This window comes from Schistocerca nitens, chromosome 2 (genome assembly GCF_023898315.1).
Source record: "Schistocerca nitens isolate TAMUIC-IGC-003100 chromosome 2, iqSchNite1.1, whole genome shotgun sequence".
In the NCBI taxonomy this organism is placed as follows: Eukaryota; Metazoa; Arthropoda; class Insecta; order Orthoptera; family Acrididae; genus Schistocerca; species Schistocerca nitens.
Window position 1 is genome coordinate 824,897,307 of NC_064615.1, and position 15,947 is coordinate 824,913,253.

Below are 15,947 nucleotides of genomic sequence, written 5' to 3' on the forward strand. Positions count from 1 at the left end.
GAGGGTATGTCCCATTGTACCAGTTATTAGGGTTTATTCCCATTCCATTCACATATGGAGCATGGGAAGAATGACCGAATGCCTCTGTGCATGCAGTAATTATTTTGATCTTGTCCTCATGATCCCCATGTGAGTGATACAAAGGGGGTTGTGGTATATTCCTAGAGTCATTATTTAAAGCCTGTTTTTGAAACTTTGTTAGCAGATTTTCTCGAGATAGTTTACATCTACCTTAAAGAGAGTGCCAGTTCAGTTTCTTCAGCATCATTGTAACACTCTGCCACAGTGACTATTCGAGATTGCACATCTCTGTATTTGTTCAATATCCCCTGTTAATTCTGTTTGGTATGGGTCCCACACTCTTTGGAATTATTCTAGAATAGGTCACACAAGTGATGTGTCTGCAGTTGCCTTTCTAGACTGATTGCAGTTCCCCAGTATTCTAACAATAAATCAAAGTCTAACGCCTTTACCCACATCTGAGTGTGTGATCATTCCATTTCATATTCCTATAGTGTTACACCCAGTATTTTATGATTTGACTGTTTCCAACTGTGTGACTCATTGGTATTACGGTCATAGGGCACTACATTTTTTTCATTTTCTGAAGTGCACAATTTTATATTTCTCAGTCTTTAAAGTAAGCTGCCAATTTTGCATCACTTTGAAATCTTAGCTAGATCTGACTGAATATTTATGGGGATTACAGAAGTGTCCGATTCCAACCGTCTGTTTGACCCATGATGTCATGAATATGGCGGAAATGGCTATTGTAAGCGTCTCCAATATGACGCCTATGATGTCACTACATACACATGGCAACAAATAAGAAAATACATATAAATAAGACAATAACATCTCCCTCAAAAAATACAATCAAGCTAACGGGACAAACACGGGAAATTGGGGATTTTAGGGAGGGGACAAGCTTTTTTAAAAAAAAAAAAAAGCACGCCTGATCCCAGAAGACACAATATGACGAACAAAAAAAAATTGCAAAATCTACATGAATCGGACACTTCCCTTGACATATATAGGTCAACCGCAGCTGATGATACCAAAACACCAATGCCTTCACCAAAAACTACGAAAATTGAAATCAGACACTGCCCCTGACCACGGCTGACGATACCAAACCACCAAACCACCAGTACCTATATATACAACTACGAAAATTGGAATTGGTAATTTCCCTTGACCTGTATAGGTCAACCATAACTATTGATATGAAAAAACCAACACCTACAACTATGGAAAAAAACCAAAACACCTCAAAAATTCAAAAGTCAAACATCCCTACGTAAATTAAAACACGTTCAATACACAACACACACACACACAAACGGCGCCATCAAATGCAAGACGACATCTACAAACACAACCAACTCATAAACTCTGCGACGTAATGACATCACACACCACAACCCGTACGTCATGGGTCAAAGCAGACTGGTGGAATCGAACGCTTCCGTTGATCCTAGTTATGCATTTTCTTTCAGACAGTACTTAATTACAGATAACTTGAACCGCAAGCGTCCTAACACACCCGAAGTTACTTCTACATCTGACAATGACTCTTCATGCTGTGTCCTCCCTACCAAAAAGTCCTCAGTCTAGTCACAAATTGTACTTGCTACTGCATATGATTGAACTCTTGACAATAAACATGGGTGCAATACAGAGTCAAATGTGTTTTGGAAATCAAGAAATATTGCATCTACGACTGCTTTGATATGATCCAAATCTTTCAGTATGTCATGTGAGAAAAGTGTGAGTTGGATTTCACATAATTGATATTTCCAGAATCCACGCTGATTTACATGGAGGTCATTCTGTTCATGTTTGAGCTCAGAATATGTGCTAAGATTGTACAACAAAACCGATGTCAAAAATATTGGACAGTAGTCTTGTGGATCGTTTCTAGGACCCTTCTTGTATCTGGGTGTTACTTGTGCTTTCTACATCTACATCGATATTCCACAAGCCACCATATGATGAGGGTTCCCTGTACCACTATATAGTCATATCCTTTCCTGTTCCACTCACAAATAGAGCGAAGGAAAAATGACTGTCCGTACGCCTCGGTATGAGCCTTAATTTCTCGAATCTTATCTTTGTGGTCCTTATGCATAGTGTATGTTGGTAGCTGTAGAATCATTTAGCAGTCAGCTTCAAATGCTGGTTTTATAAATTTTCTCAACCATGTTTCTTGCAAGGAATGTCGCCTTCCCTCCAGGGGTTCCAGTTTGAGTTCCTGAGCAGTACTCAAGAGTAGGTCACACCAGTGTCCTAGATGCAGTCTCTTACAGGTGAACCACTCTTTCCTAAAATTCTCCCAATAAACAGAAGTCGACCATTCACATTCCCTACCAGAGTTCTCATTTGTTCATTTCGCTTTGCGATGTTACACAAAGATATTTAAACGACTTGACTTTGTCAAACAGGGCACTAGTAATACTTTAACCGAACATTACAAATTTGTTCTTTGTACTCATCGGCATTAACTTACATTTTTCCATATTTAGAGCTAGCTGCCATCCATCACAACAACTGTAAATTTTGTCTAAGCTGTCTTGTATCTTCCTAAGGTCACTCAACTTTGACACGTTACCATACACCACAGGATCATCAGCAAACAATCGCTGATTGCTACCCCCCATCCCTGTGCACCAAATCATTTATGTATACCGAAAACAACAGCATTCCTATCACACTTACACAGGGCACTCTTGATGATACCCTTGTCTCTGATGAACATTCACCATTAAGGACGCATATCTGTGAACTTATTCCATATGGTCGAACCTTTGTTAACAGCCTGCAGTGAGGCACCATTTAAATGCTTTCCGGAAATCTAGAAATATGAAATCTCCCTGTTGCCCTTCATCCACAGTTCGTGGTATATCAGGTGAGAAAAGGGCAAGCTGACTTTCACACGAGTGATCATTTCTAAAACCATGCTGATTCAAGAACATAAGCTTCTCATCTCAAGAAATCTTATTATATTTGAACAAAGAATATGTTCAAGGAGTCTGCAGCAAATCAAAGTTAGGACTATTGGTCTGTAATTTTGTGAGCCTGTTCTTTCACTCTTTTTATTTACTGGAGTCACCTGCAAAACTTCGGCTTTCACTTTGCTGTCTTCAACTGCCACACCAGACTAGTCAACGAGAGACTGAATGGAAGCCTTAAACATGTTTAGTGATTTTACATAGGAGCAAATAATGGGCACAGTTTTTTGTTTGAGGGATCTGTGATAGATTATAGTTAGAAGTGGGGCTAACTCAGCCACAAATTCAATATAGATTGTGATAGGGAATCCATTGGGACCTGAAGCTTTGTTCAATTTTAACGATTTCAGCTGTTTGTCAACACCACTGACATTAATACTTATTTCACTCATCTCTTCAGTGTTATGAGGATTAAAATGGGGCAAAACTTCTTTTTCTTTGTAAAGGAACATTTGAAAACAGGGTTAAAGATCTCCAAAAAAGCATTTTATTGGTTGACATGTTTTGACAGAGCTATGTTGTCATAATTGGATCCTGTACTTTTGAATTTTTCATATCATCCAATTATCGATTTGTAATAGTGATTGATATCATGTAAAATTCAGAAGAATAAGATCCAAAGATGACAGCATAGCTCTGTCTAAACCAGTCATCCAGAAAATGCTTTCTTTATTGTAGAAGATTTGGGCATCAGCACAATACGTAGTTATAGCATGTGATATATCTTGTAGCTCTGCTTAAAGTGTTCTTCATGGGCAAGTCTTGTAATCTCCAATGTTGGCACAGTCCTTTTGTTGATTATTGACCACATAATTCATAAAAGTAATTGAGTTTTAATCAGGCAGAGGAACAAATTGGCTTAAGAAATAGATATAGTACAACAGACATTTTGCAAATGGCTTGAGTGAAGTCATGGAACAAAGCAATAAGTCGTTTAACACTTCACCTGGAATTCTCATGTTCCTGAAGAAGCTTTGACTCAGTGGCGTTATGTTCCAAGTTTGGTGAGGGCAGTCTCTCAGACTAATACAATAAACAATTAAATAAACATAATATTTATTAGTATTTCAGTTACAAACAAGAACAGAGCTTTCTTTTATCTTAGGGACTGTTTGTAAGTAAATGTAGCATAAATAAAAATTAAACAAACAAATATTATGCAACTCTTTGCTCAAATAATTAGTATGTACCACATGCTAGCATATATTAGAGTGCAGAATGGGAATTTAGAATTACTACAGAACAAAGTGAAATGAGATGTGTAATTATGATTGAAAAGCACATATAGCCAAGTGATGGTCAGTCAATGGATCAAAGAAGTACTTTTCTGGATTCCATAACTGGAGACCATATTGCATGGATAAGGCTGTAAGTGGCCATTATTTGACAGTGGGTGACAAATGGCTGACAAAGATTTCCAAATTTTTATGTTTACAGTATATTGACATGATATGAAAAAGAATTCAAAATTTTATTTCCTTTGCAGTTTCTGTCACTTATAATACAAATTAAAAATCTTGGCACATGCTATTCCACCTTTCAAGTTAACTGCCTCCACAGTCTTTATGATATGATCAGCAGTGTTACAGGAAAATAAAATTCTGCAGGGATATATTAAGGAGTCTGATTGTAATTTCTGATATGTGTTAAACAATTCCAATATTATTGCTGCAGATTCTCAGAGACCTTCTGTTTGTAACTTTGTCATCTGTTAGAAAATGTATCTTCCAGTTTGCTTTACTGTAACCATTTTGATAAAACAAACCATATGAATTCTGTACTTAAATCATTGAAAATGTCAACTCTTAAAACAAATTACTTAAATACAGTTGCAGTATATAAATGTCTTTTGTGGAAACTGACTGCAGGTGAACATAAAAACCCTAGGTGCTACCTGATAACAATAACTGTTAAAGGAGTGGGAGGAAGAATGCACCATTAAGTTTTTGGAAACAATGTCAGTCCAGCTGGGACATTGAAATATTATGATTACCAGTAATGTATACACATGTTAGAAAAAGCTGAAGATGTTACTTGGACCCTAGGGATCTCCTTCAACCAAGCAAAATCTGACTAAGCGCAGCATTTATATACCTATGCATACTACCAACATCAACACTTGTGTGAAACTCTCATATTCCAAGCCATAATGCCTCTCCACCATAGCGAGGCTTTCATCTTTTTGCAATGTTTCTGTGAATTTACCAACTATTACTTCCACTTCAAGATGACTGTAGGAGATGATAATTGTGTAGATTGAAGCAGGGGTCATCACTTCTTCCATTCATTCATGGAACCATTCTGTTTTGAGTGGGGGCACATACCATTTGCTCTGAGTCTCCTACATACAGATTATTGAGAAACTTCAACGCCTGGGCAGACTTAATTTCTGTAGAACTCATTGAATTCTCATGTAGTGGCTACTCTTGATCTTTCAGAAACATTTTCTTTCTCTCATTATCATAACCAGAGCCTTAAAATGACATTCCATGGCACATTAGTGCTTTTTAGACTGCGGTCTTTGACTGACCCTATGTCCAAAAAGCGACGTCGCAGCATTATATTGTAATCCGACATTATATTCTGCTCACAGCATAAGTGCAAACATGGTTGGAAGCATTGAATGCTATTTTTTTTATCCAGGTAATACAATTACAGTATATGGGACCAGTATATGGTCATTTAAAGTGATTCTCACCTTGTCACTTTCCATTTTCTCAATTATATTAATTATTGGACAATGGTTATCCTCAGCACCCATTAAGGATATTGTTATCGTTCTTGATAAAGAGTGCTAAATGTCTGCTGTTTTTCAATTAACAGTGTCAACAACAGAAGGAGACCATGACGACAGAAAAATGGCTCAGGGTGGCAGTAAAATAGCTATTTTGTGTATTTAGAAAGCAGACCCTGTATGATGGCCAGGCAGTGTTTTGAATCCAGTCCTTCATTGTCAACCGCATCACCTTGCTAAGTAACTATTAAAAATACAGAGGGATTTACTAGCCCTTCCCTTCCCTGGTGATGACGAGGCGGTATTTGGTTTGATGAGTATGCTGTTTAAAATCTAAAATTAAAAATCATAACCACCTGTTACTGAAGTTGTTATTGCAACACCGCATTCCTTTCAGAGGTGGTAGCTTCAAATTCCATTATTCTACTCCTCCCCTTTAAAAAATAGTGATGTCTGTATATGAATAGTATTACTGCAAGTCTTAAGTTACTAACTGTTAGTTTGGTTAGTAGTTAAGAAACAACCACTGCCAATTCACCTTTAAGCACAAACTCAACAATGTTGTTATGGAGCATAATGCATATCATAACACTTATGACGTCAACAGCTGCTATTCAGCAAGATGGCCCAGTAACTAAGGCATTGGACTCTCATTTAAGAAGAATGAAGTTCAAATCCCAACCTGGCCAGTTCATTGTAGATTTCCCATGTCTCCCTTACAACAATTAAGTGGATAACAGGATGGTTTCTGTAATTGATATTGAGCTCTTAATTACTTTATTATCAACAGGACATAAAACCCTTATCTCTATGTCCCTCCCTTTTTTCCAACAGCTGCTGTACAGAACCTGTACCATTATTTGGATCCTATCTCCAGTACATCCTTATTCTTACAGCCTTCTGGAACTGAACCTCAACTAGCCTCATCTTCCGCCATACCCTTACCCCCTCCTGCAATCTCCTGTCCCTAATATTTCCTCTTAGCATTCTCGTCCCATCCTCTCCTATCCGAATTTTGTACTCCCTTTTTCCTTGATTCCTTCTCTCTCTCTCACTGTGTGTCTTTGTGGCAGGATGGGAGCATACTGTTGCCAAAAGAAGAACAGACTCATGTCTGTCTGTGTGTACTACCATGACGATAGACTCGTAACCACTGGAAAATGACCTTAGGGAGAAAACCTGTCATGGTGATCAGAAATAAAAGGGAATTTCGTGCTGTTGCTTGATTCTTAACAGGAGAGAAAGTCATGATGGGCCACATCAAACCAGCCAGAAGACTGACGACAAAAGGGGACAAACTGATCTTCCAAGTTCGTTGCTGTCTAACTGAATTATACTGTCATCAGAAAAACAACATTTTTTTATTTCCTCTCCCTGAACTCTCAACCCAGTTCCAAATTTCTCTTTAGTTTCCTTTATTGTTCTCTCTATTTACAGATTGAATAATATGTGTCTCACTTCTTTCTCAGTTACTGCTTCCCTTAAATGTCATTTGAGTCTCCCAACTGCAGTCTGATTTCCGTACACATTTGTAGATAGCCTTTTGCTCCCTGATAACTTCAGAATTTCAAAGAGTGCATTCTAGTCAACATTGTCGAAAGCATTTTATAAATCTGCTAATGTGGTTTTGTCTTTTTCAATATATATTCCAAGATAAGTCATAAGGTCAGTACTGCTTCAGATATTCCATCATTAGTATGGAAATCAAACTGATCTTGCTGTAGGTCAGCTTCTTCTCTTGTGTTAGTATTTCACAACCATGAATTATTAAATTCAAGATCACATTGCTAAACATAACAGGCTACTCTGCTCATACATATTGCCAAATGGAATATAGAAGACTAATAACATGTTCCTTTCAATGACACTTGATAATGACCATGTGACCAAAATTACCAATAGTGAAAAATAGAAATATTTCATTCAAACAACAAGTTAGCTTCAGTGGAATGATGACTTCTTTTACATTATAAATAGCTGTGCCAAACAAATTCTGTCTTTTTTGCCTTACCACATCCATGCTTTGCTAACACACTACAGCTGCTGCCACTGACAAGATGTAGAATCCACATCTGTGCCAAGGTCACACCTAGTGCTTCACTTCAACTGCATAATGTTATTAAACTGCATGTTATCATAATTGGATCTCAGAACAAAGTTTAATTGTTTTTCTGCTGCATAAACTTTCAAGTTATCAGCTATTATATTGTTTCAAACATGGCTTCGATGGCATCATTTATTAGTGAAGCTGGAAGGAAATACAGCCCAAGAGTCATTGTCGAGGGTGATGCAGCTGATTTGCTTTAGTGTGTCATAACCTAAATGCAGAATTGTCACTGTATTGGTTGAAAAACAGTCAATCTGCTTCTAAAATAAAATGGTTCTATTAAATGCAGTTAAATTAAAATTCGAGACAAAAACCACTCTCATTTTCCAGCTGCGCGCAATAGTTCTTGTGCAAATTATGTGAAAACAACATGTCCCAAAAGCGTCCCTGTTTTAACAGTTTGAAGACAGTTATGTGAAACACAGCAACATTACTCAGCAGATTTTCTGTGTGGCTGGCACTGCAGTCCTCACCTGTGAGCATCATTTGCTTCTCTCCTCCCTACCTTCAGGCAGCAGCAGTGGCGGCGGCGGCAGCAGGAGTAGCAGCAGTAGTAGTAGTACTGTGCTCACCTACTTAATACACATATCACACACAAATAATTACACAATGTTTTCATTCAATATGATAAATTATTTTAGAAGGGCCAGATGATGTTATGCATACCCAGTCAGTGGTGACTGTGGAGTACCTGAGTACAAAGTAACAAAAGAATACTGCTACAACATAACAAGTCATGTTCTCACAACAGATTCTTATTTCCTTCAAAAGAGGAGGACTAGAAAAAGAAGTAACTGCAGTAAACCATCAAGAATCACTGAAGTAATGTTTGTAGGCTTAATGGTAAAAGTTCACATCTTTCTTACACCCTTGGTAATAAGTACCATGTTGAGTCAAGTTACACAAGAACACGGTTAGATAAAGACGAAAACAAAAAGTATGACTTATTTGCAAATCACAATCAAAAATATTAATAACGCACAACTTTGTACAAAAAAGAACCCACATATATTTCTTACAGAATACATTTTTAAGCAAAATACATAGGAAACATGCATGTCACAAAAAATTCCAAAGTTCTTATTAAAAAAATGAACTTTTAATCTTACTAAACAATTCGTGGAGAAAAAAAAATCACAATAAACTGTAACGATCAGAAAATCTCCGAAGTGCTTAAAAAGTGTGTAGAAAATTGCACCTGCTTCAAGCAAAATATACAGTAAGTGCATTTATTGTCAGTAAAAATTGAAATTATTAGGTAACCCAAGCGATAACTTTTACAAGTATGGAGGAATGTGAACCAATCACAATTTTCTAAAGTAGTGGAATTAAGTGGTTGAAAGTAAAGGACATTTCTACCATGATGACAAAAACTTTCAGGGAAGATTGAGAAGGGCAGTTCTTTCAGTTATAGATAAGGAATCTTGGTGCAGAAATAATCAGGCAGAATGTTACGAATCTACATCTACATGATTACTCTGCTACTCACAATCAAGTGCCTGGCAGAGGGTTCCATGAACCACCTTCAAGCTGTTTCTCTACCATTCCACTCTCAAACGGCGCGCGGGAGAAATGAACATTTAAATTTTTCTGTGCGAGCCCTGATTTCTCTTATTTTATTGTGACGATCATTTCTCCCTATGTAGGTGGTGCCAACAATGTTTTCGCAATCAGAGGAGAAAACTTGTGATTGAAATGTCATGAGAAGATCCCATCGCAACAAAAAACGCCTTTGTTTTAATTATTGCCACTGCAACTCACATATCATATCTGTGGCGTATCATGTCTGTGGCACCATCTCCCCTATTTCACGATAATACAAAACGAGCCACCCTTCTTTGAACTTTTTCGATGTCATCCGTCAGTCCCACCTGATGCGGGTCCCACACCGCACAGCAATACTCCAGAATAGGGCAGACAAATGTAGTGTAAGCAGTCTCTTTAGTAGATCTGTTGCACCTTTAAGTGTTCTGCCAATGAATCGCGTCTTTGATCTGTTCTGCCCACAACATTATCTTTTCGATCGTTCCAATTTAGGTTATTTGTAATTGTAATCCCTAAGTATTTAGTTGAATTTACAGCCATCAAATTTGTGTGAATTATCATGTAATCGAAATTTAGTGGATTCCCTTTAGTACCCATGTGAATAACTTCACACTTTTCTTTATACAGGGTCAACTGCCACTTTTCGCACCACACAGATATCTAAATCACTTTGCAATTCGTTTTGGTCATCTGATGACTTTACAAGACAGTAAATGACAGCATCATCTGCAAATAATCTAAGAGGGCTACTCAGACTGTCTCCTATGTCGTTAATATAGATCAGGAGCACTAGAGGGCCTATAACACTTCCTTGGAGAACGACGGATATTCCTTCTGTTTTACTCGATGGCTTTCCGTCTATTACTACGAACTGTGACCTTTCTGACAGGAAATCACGAATCCTGTCGCACAACTGAGGCGATATTCCATATGCACGCAGTTTGGTGTCGAAAGCCTTCTGGAAATATAAAAATATATAATCAATTTGACATTCCCCTGTTGATTGCACTCATTACTTCATGAGTATAAAGAGCCAGTTGTGTTTCACAAGAACAATGTTTCTTGAATCCGTGCCGACTGTGTATCAATAAATCGTTTTCTTCAAGATAATTCATAAAGTTTGAACACAGTATATGTTCCAAAACCCTACTGCAAATCGACGTTAGTGATATGGGCTTGTATTCAGCAGATTACTCCTATTTTCCTTTTTGGATATTGGTGTGACTTGAGCAATTTTCCAATCTTTAAGTACTGAACTTTCTGTGAGCGAGCAGTTGTATATAATTGCTAAATATGGAGCTATTGCATCAGCATACTCTGAAAGGAACCAGACTGGTATACAATCTGGACCAGAGGCCTTGCCTTTATTAAGTGATTTAAGCTGCTTTGCTACACCGAGGATATCTACTTCTATGTTTCTCATCTTTGCACTTGTCCTTGATTGTAATTCAGGAATATTACTTCATCTTCTTTGGTGAAGGAGTTTCAGAAAACCGTGTTTAATAACTCATGTTTTAGTGGCACTGTCATCAGTGACTTCACCGTTGTTATCGCACTGTGAAGGTATTGATTGCGTCTTGCGATCAGAATCTCTTTGGGTTTTCTGCCAGATTCCGAGACAGTTTCGGTATGGAAATTATTAAAAGCATCTCACATTGAAGCACGCACTATATTTTGAACTTCTGCAAAACTTCCCCAGTCTGGGGGATTTTGCATTCTTTTAAATTTGGCAAGCTTTTTTCGTTGCTTCTGCAACAGCAATCTGACCATTGTGTGTACCACGGGGGTCGGTACATTACTTCATCTTCTTTGGTGAAGGAGTTTCAGAAAACCGTGTTTAATAACTCATGTTTTAGTGGCACTGTCATCAGTGACTTCACCGTTGTTATCGCACTGTGAAGGTATTGATTGCGTCTTGCGATCAGAATCTCTTTGGGTTTTCTGCCAGATTCCGAGACAGTTTCGGTATGGAAATTATTAAAAGCATCTCACATTGAAGCACGCACTATATTTTGAACTTCTGCAAAACTTCCCCAGTCTGGGGGATTTTGCATTCTTTTAAATTTGGCAAGCTTTTTTCGTTGCTTCTGCAACAGCAATCTGACCATTGTGTGTACCACGGGGGTCGGTACCATCATTTATTAATTTATGTAGAATATGTCTCTCAATTGCTGTCAATACTATCTCTTTGAAATCATTTCACATCTTTTCTACACTTATGCGATAAGATCAGGAGTGGAGACTGTCTCTTAAAAAGACGCTAAGAGCATTTTTATCAGCTTTTTTTAAATAGATGCACTTTGCATTTTTTTAAATGGTTGTGGGTGTTACGGTATTCAGTCTAGCAGCAACTGCCTTGTGGTCGCTAATCCCTGTATTCGTCATGATACTCCCTATTTGTCCAGGATTATTTGTTGCTAAGAGGTCAAGCATGCTTTTGCAACCATTTACGCTTCAAGTGGGCTCATGAACTAATTGTTCAAGGTAATTTTCAGAGAAAGCATTCAGTACAATTTCGGACGACATTTTTTGCCTGCCACCAGCTTTAAACATATAATTTTTCCAGCATATTGAGGGGAGATTGAAGTTGCCACCGACTATAATTGTATGAATGGGATACCTATTTGAAATGAGACTCAAGTTTTCTTTGAACTGTTCAGCAACTATATCTTCAGAGTCGGGGGTCATTAAAACAACCCAATTAATAGTTTAGTCTGATTGTCAAGTATAACCTCTACCCATACTATTTCACAGGAACTATCTAATTCAATTTAACTACAAGGTAAATTACTTCTTACATCAATAAATACTCTGACAGCAATAAATACTCTTCCACCATCTGTATTTAATCTATCCTTTCTGAACACTGTTAGGTCGTTTGAAAAATTTTCGGCTGATCTACTTCCAGCTTTAGCCAGCTTTCCATACCTATAACTATTTGAGCTTCAGTGCTTTCTATTAGGGCTTGGAGCTCTGGTTTTTTACCTGTGCACAGCTACAACAATTTACAACTACAATACCGATCGTTTCTACAACTGCCTTACTGCGTTTTACCTGTGCCCTTTTAGACAGACGCCCTTTGTGTGGTTTCCTGAGAACCTCTAACCTAAAAAGCCGCCCACAGTCCCTTCCACACAAACCCTGCTACCTGTGTAGCTACTTCCTGTGTGTAATGGACTCCTAACCTATTAAGCGGAACCCAGAAACCCACCCTGTGTTGTAGGACAACTATCAATGGAATCCGATAACTTACAAACCATTGTTTATACAGTCTAATATTGGAAGGTAGGAATGTGTTCAACATGTGTGTTTGTATCGAGAGGCTAGAACATTAACACAGTTCAAGTTGGTACAGCAAAACTTTATGTGACAATGTCAAGTATACATAGACACTGTGGGAATTTTGTAACAACAGTTAATGATTACATCACCTTGTGCAAGTTGAGCAAATAAATAAAATTTCTACTTACATTTTTGTCATCATCAGACCAACAGTAAATTCTAAATTTTATAACTTACATTTATAACATTTGGCTTTGTAATTTTTTTCTTTAAAATTTCTATTACTTCCACAAAAACACCTTGTATAATAGAGTCCATTACATTTATATCTGAACCATTAATATGTACATTAAAGGTGCAGGGGAGGGGAGGGGAGGGGAAGGGAAGGGAAGGGAAGGAATCAATGATATCAACTGCACTGGGACTTTATGAGGAATCAGCAGGTGCAATTCTCATCTAGCACCAACACTTATCCGCAGTCTCTGTTAATGTCAATGTCTTCCATGCTCGCTCATTTTAGATTCCCGTCGGAGGTCGAATGTAAATGTGCATCTGCACTGATGGGGAGTCATAGCCCATTGAGTTATATCGATTATATGAACACATGATGTTTGTTCTTTTGGACATGTCTGAAAGAACAGACACCATGCAGAATCTGCAGCTGTGATGCATGTTACATAAATTAAAGGCGGAGGGGAAGAAATAAAAGTAAATGGAAGGAACTGATTATATCAGCTGCATCAGGACTTTTTTGCGAAATCAGTGATGGTGAGTGAAAGTGTGTACCATAGTGGGACTCGAACCCAGAATCTCCTGCTTACTAGGCAGCAGCATTAACCATTGCATAACCCAGACACAATGTTAATCGCAAATAAGCAGACTATTTCAGCACATCTCTTGGCCAACACAGATATGTCCGAAACAACAGACCTCACGCATTTATATAATTTCTGTTATATTTACAAAAATTATTCAGCCCTCTTGCACGCCATTCGATTTTCAATTCTAGTTTTTTAACACAATAATACAGCCATCACAATATTTCTTTCTATTCCTATACTGTGTTTGATTTAGTAGTAGTGATGTCTGACACTTGTCCAATTTAAGTGATGCACAAACTATAACAAAATCAGATACTGGGAAAACAGCCCACAGTATATATGGGAAATTGAAAGACTGGTACTGCACAGCCAACACTGTAGATTTCCACGGCCATGTTTGTGCAGGTAACACATAAACATCTGACAGCTCAAATCTCTGAGGGTGAAGAAAGAAAAAATGTTGAATCATCCCATTTTCCTAAGGAGGTGCTGCAATATGGACAAATTGACCAAATTTCCATAAATGGAGGAAGCACTAAAATACTAAAAGGTTACATGGTAAAAAGTTCTTAAACATAACAAGCATTATGGAAGATGGACTGTATATTAAAAATAAGTAAAAATCTTTTGACAGATGAACCACTAACAGCACAAATGGTTTATGTAAATCTTTTAAAAGAGATCAGTCGCCGAAAAGCACAAGTGTGTCATTGGTTGGTACAAGGGGGAGGGGGGATCAACATTGCTAGCTTTTGGAGTGATTCTTTTTCGAGAAAGAGTAAAACGCACAAACACCCAACAAATGGTCCCGTTAATGCACTTTGGCTGGTGGTGGCACATGCTGAAGGTGATGTGGGCAAATTAATCTGGACAGGGTGACAGGACAGAGGAATGGGAAACTCGAGTCCTGTCCAACTCTATCAGATGCTGGATCACCTATGAAAGCAGCAATGTTGTACACCGATTCTGCTGCAAACAGTGCACAGCTTTTTATGTTGGTATGATTACCAACCAGCTGTCCAGCAGGATGAACAGCCACCAGAAACAGTTGCAATGAATAAAGTTGACCACATTGAGGCACAGCATGCAGCTGTGTGCAACATCAACTTCAATGGTTGCTTCACAACCTGGGTCATTTAGATCCTTCTCTCCACCACCAGCATCTCAGAACTACACAGATGGGAGTCATCCTTAACACATCATCTGCTCTCATAATCATCCTGGCCTCAATCTCCTGTAACCTACTATCCCCACACCCTTCACCCAACAGTTTCCCCTTCCTCCATCCTGTCACACCCTGCAATTCGTGTCCACATGTCACGTTCAGTGTTTGCCCTTCTCACTGGCTCCGAAAAACGAGCGTCACGTACCTAGCCTGTGCACCTGGCAACCCTCCCTCCCTCCCCTATTCTGGGCCAACAAACCAGCTTCCTCGCTTAGCATATTATAAGTTCTTCACTGGATCAATTAACAGAAGAGATTAAAAACAAGCTGTTCAATTCACCACAGGTTTGATTTGGCAGCCCACAATTTATCATCACTGTGTGGGAAACAATACACGAGACACATTGCGCCTCAGTGAAAGGCATCTCTTGAAATTCTAGAGCAAATTCCAGAACAAGCCGAGAAACTTATTACTTCCCAGTTATCTCTCTCTCTTTAGTGTTCAGTGCTGAAGATGGTTTGCAGCATTGCACCATTCCCCTCTTCTGTCTGCCTTTCTCTTCATTTCCAAATATGTACTGCATCCCACATCATTAATCACCTGCACCATGTATAACACATTCTTGGTCATCCCCAGTGATTTCTTCCCTCAGTAGCTCCTTCTATTTATTGAAAGACGATGTTTGACACTGTGTCTTAAAATGTGTCCTACAAGTTTCTCTCTTCATGTTTGGGTGTGCCTACACAGAAATTTGGTTCCCTGCACTCTTCTCAGAACCTATTTATCGATAACCCTCTCTCCAGCTGATCCTCATCATCCTTCTGCAGCAGCAAATCTCCATGGCTTCTAGTCGTATTCTCCCTCGTTTTCCTATAATCCAAGTTTCACACTCATGTAGGGGCCATACTCCAAACAAATTCCTTCATGATTTGTTTCCTTATTTCCAGATTGATGTTCTAGCTGGTGAGTACGTTCCTTCTCACATTAACTGCAATTTTGACCTGCTGTATTCTGCTTACAGTTTCTTTCCAGCTTTTACCTTCCCTTATGACCCTAATTCTCAAATATTACCTATCACTTCTAGGTCCTCTCTTCCAATTCTTATTCTTAAAGGTTCATATTCTTCTTCCGTACTGCATATTATGTAGACAACATATTGTGGCAGTTGGCCGTGACTGTACTCAAACAAGAACTATGACTGCCCAAGGGGAAGAGAGGTGCAGGGGAATAAGCCCTGCCTCCCTCTAGAAGTGCTCCATCCTACATTCACGTTGTGCTTCCA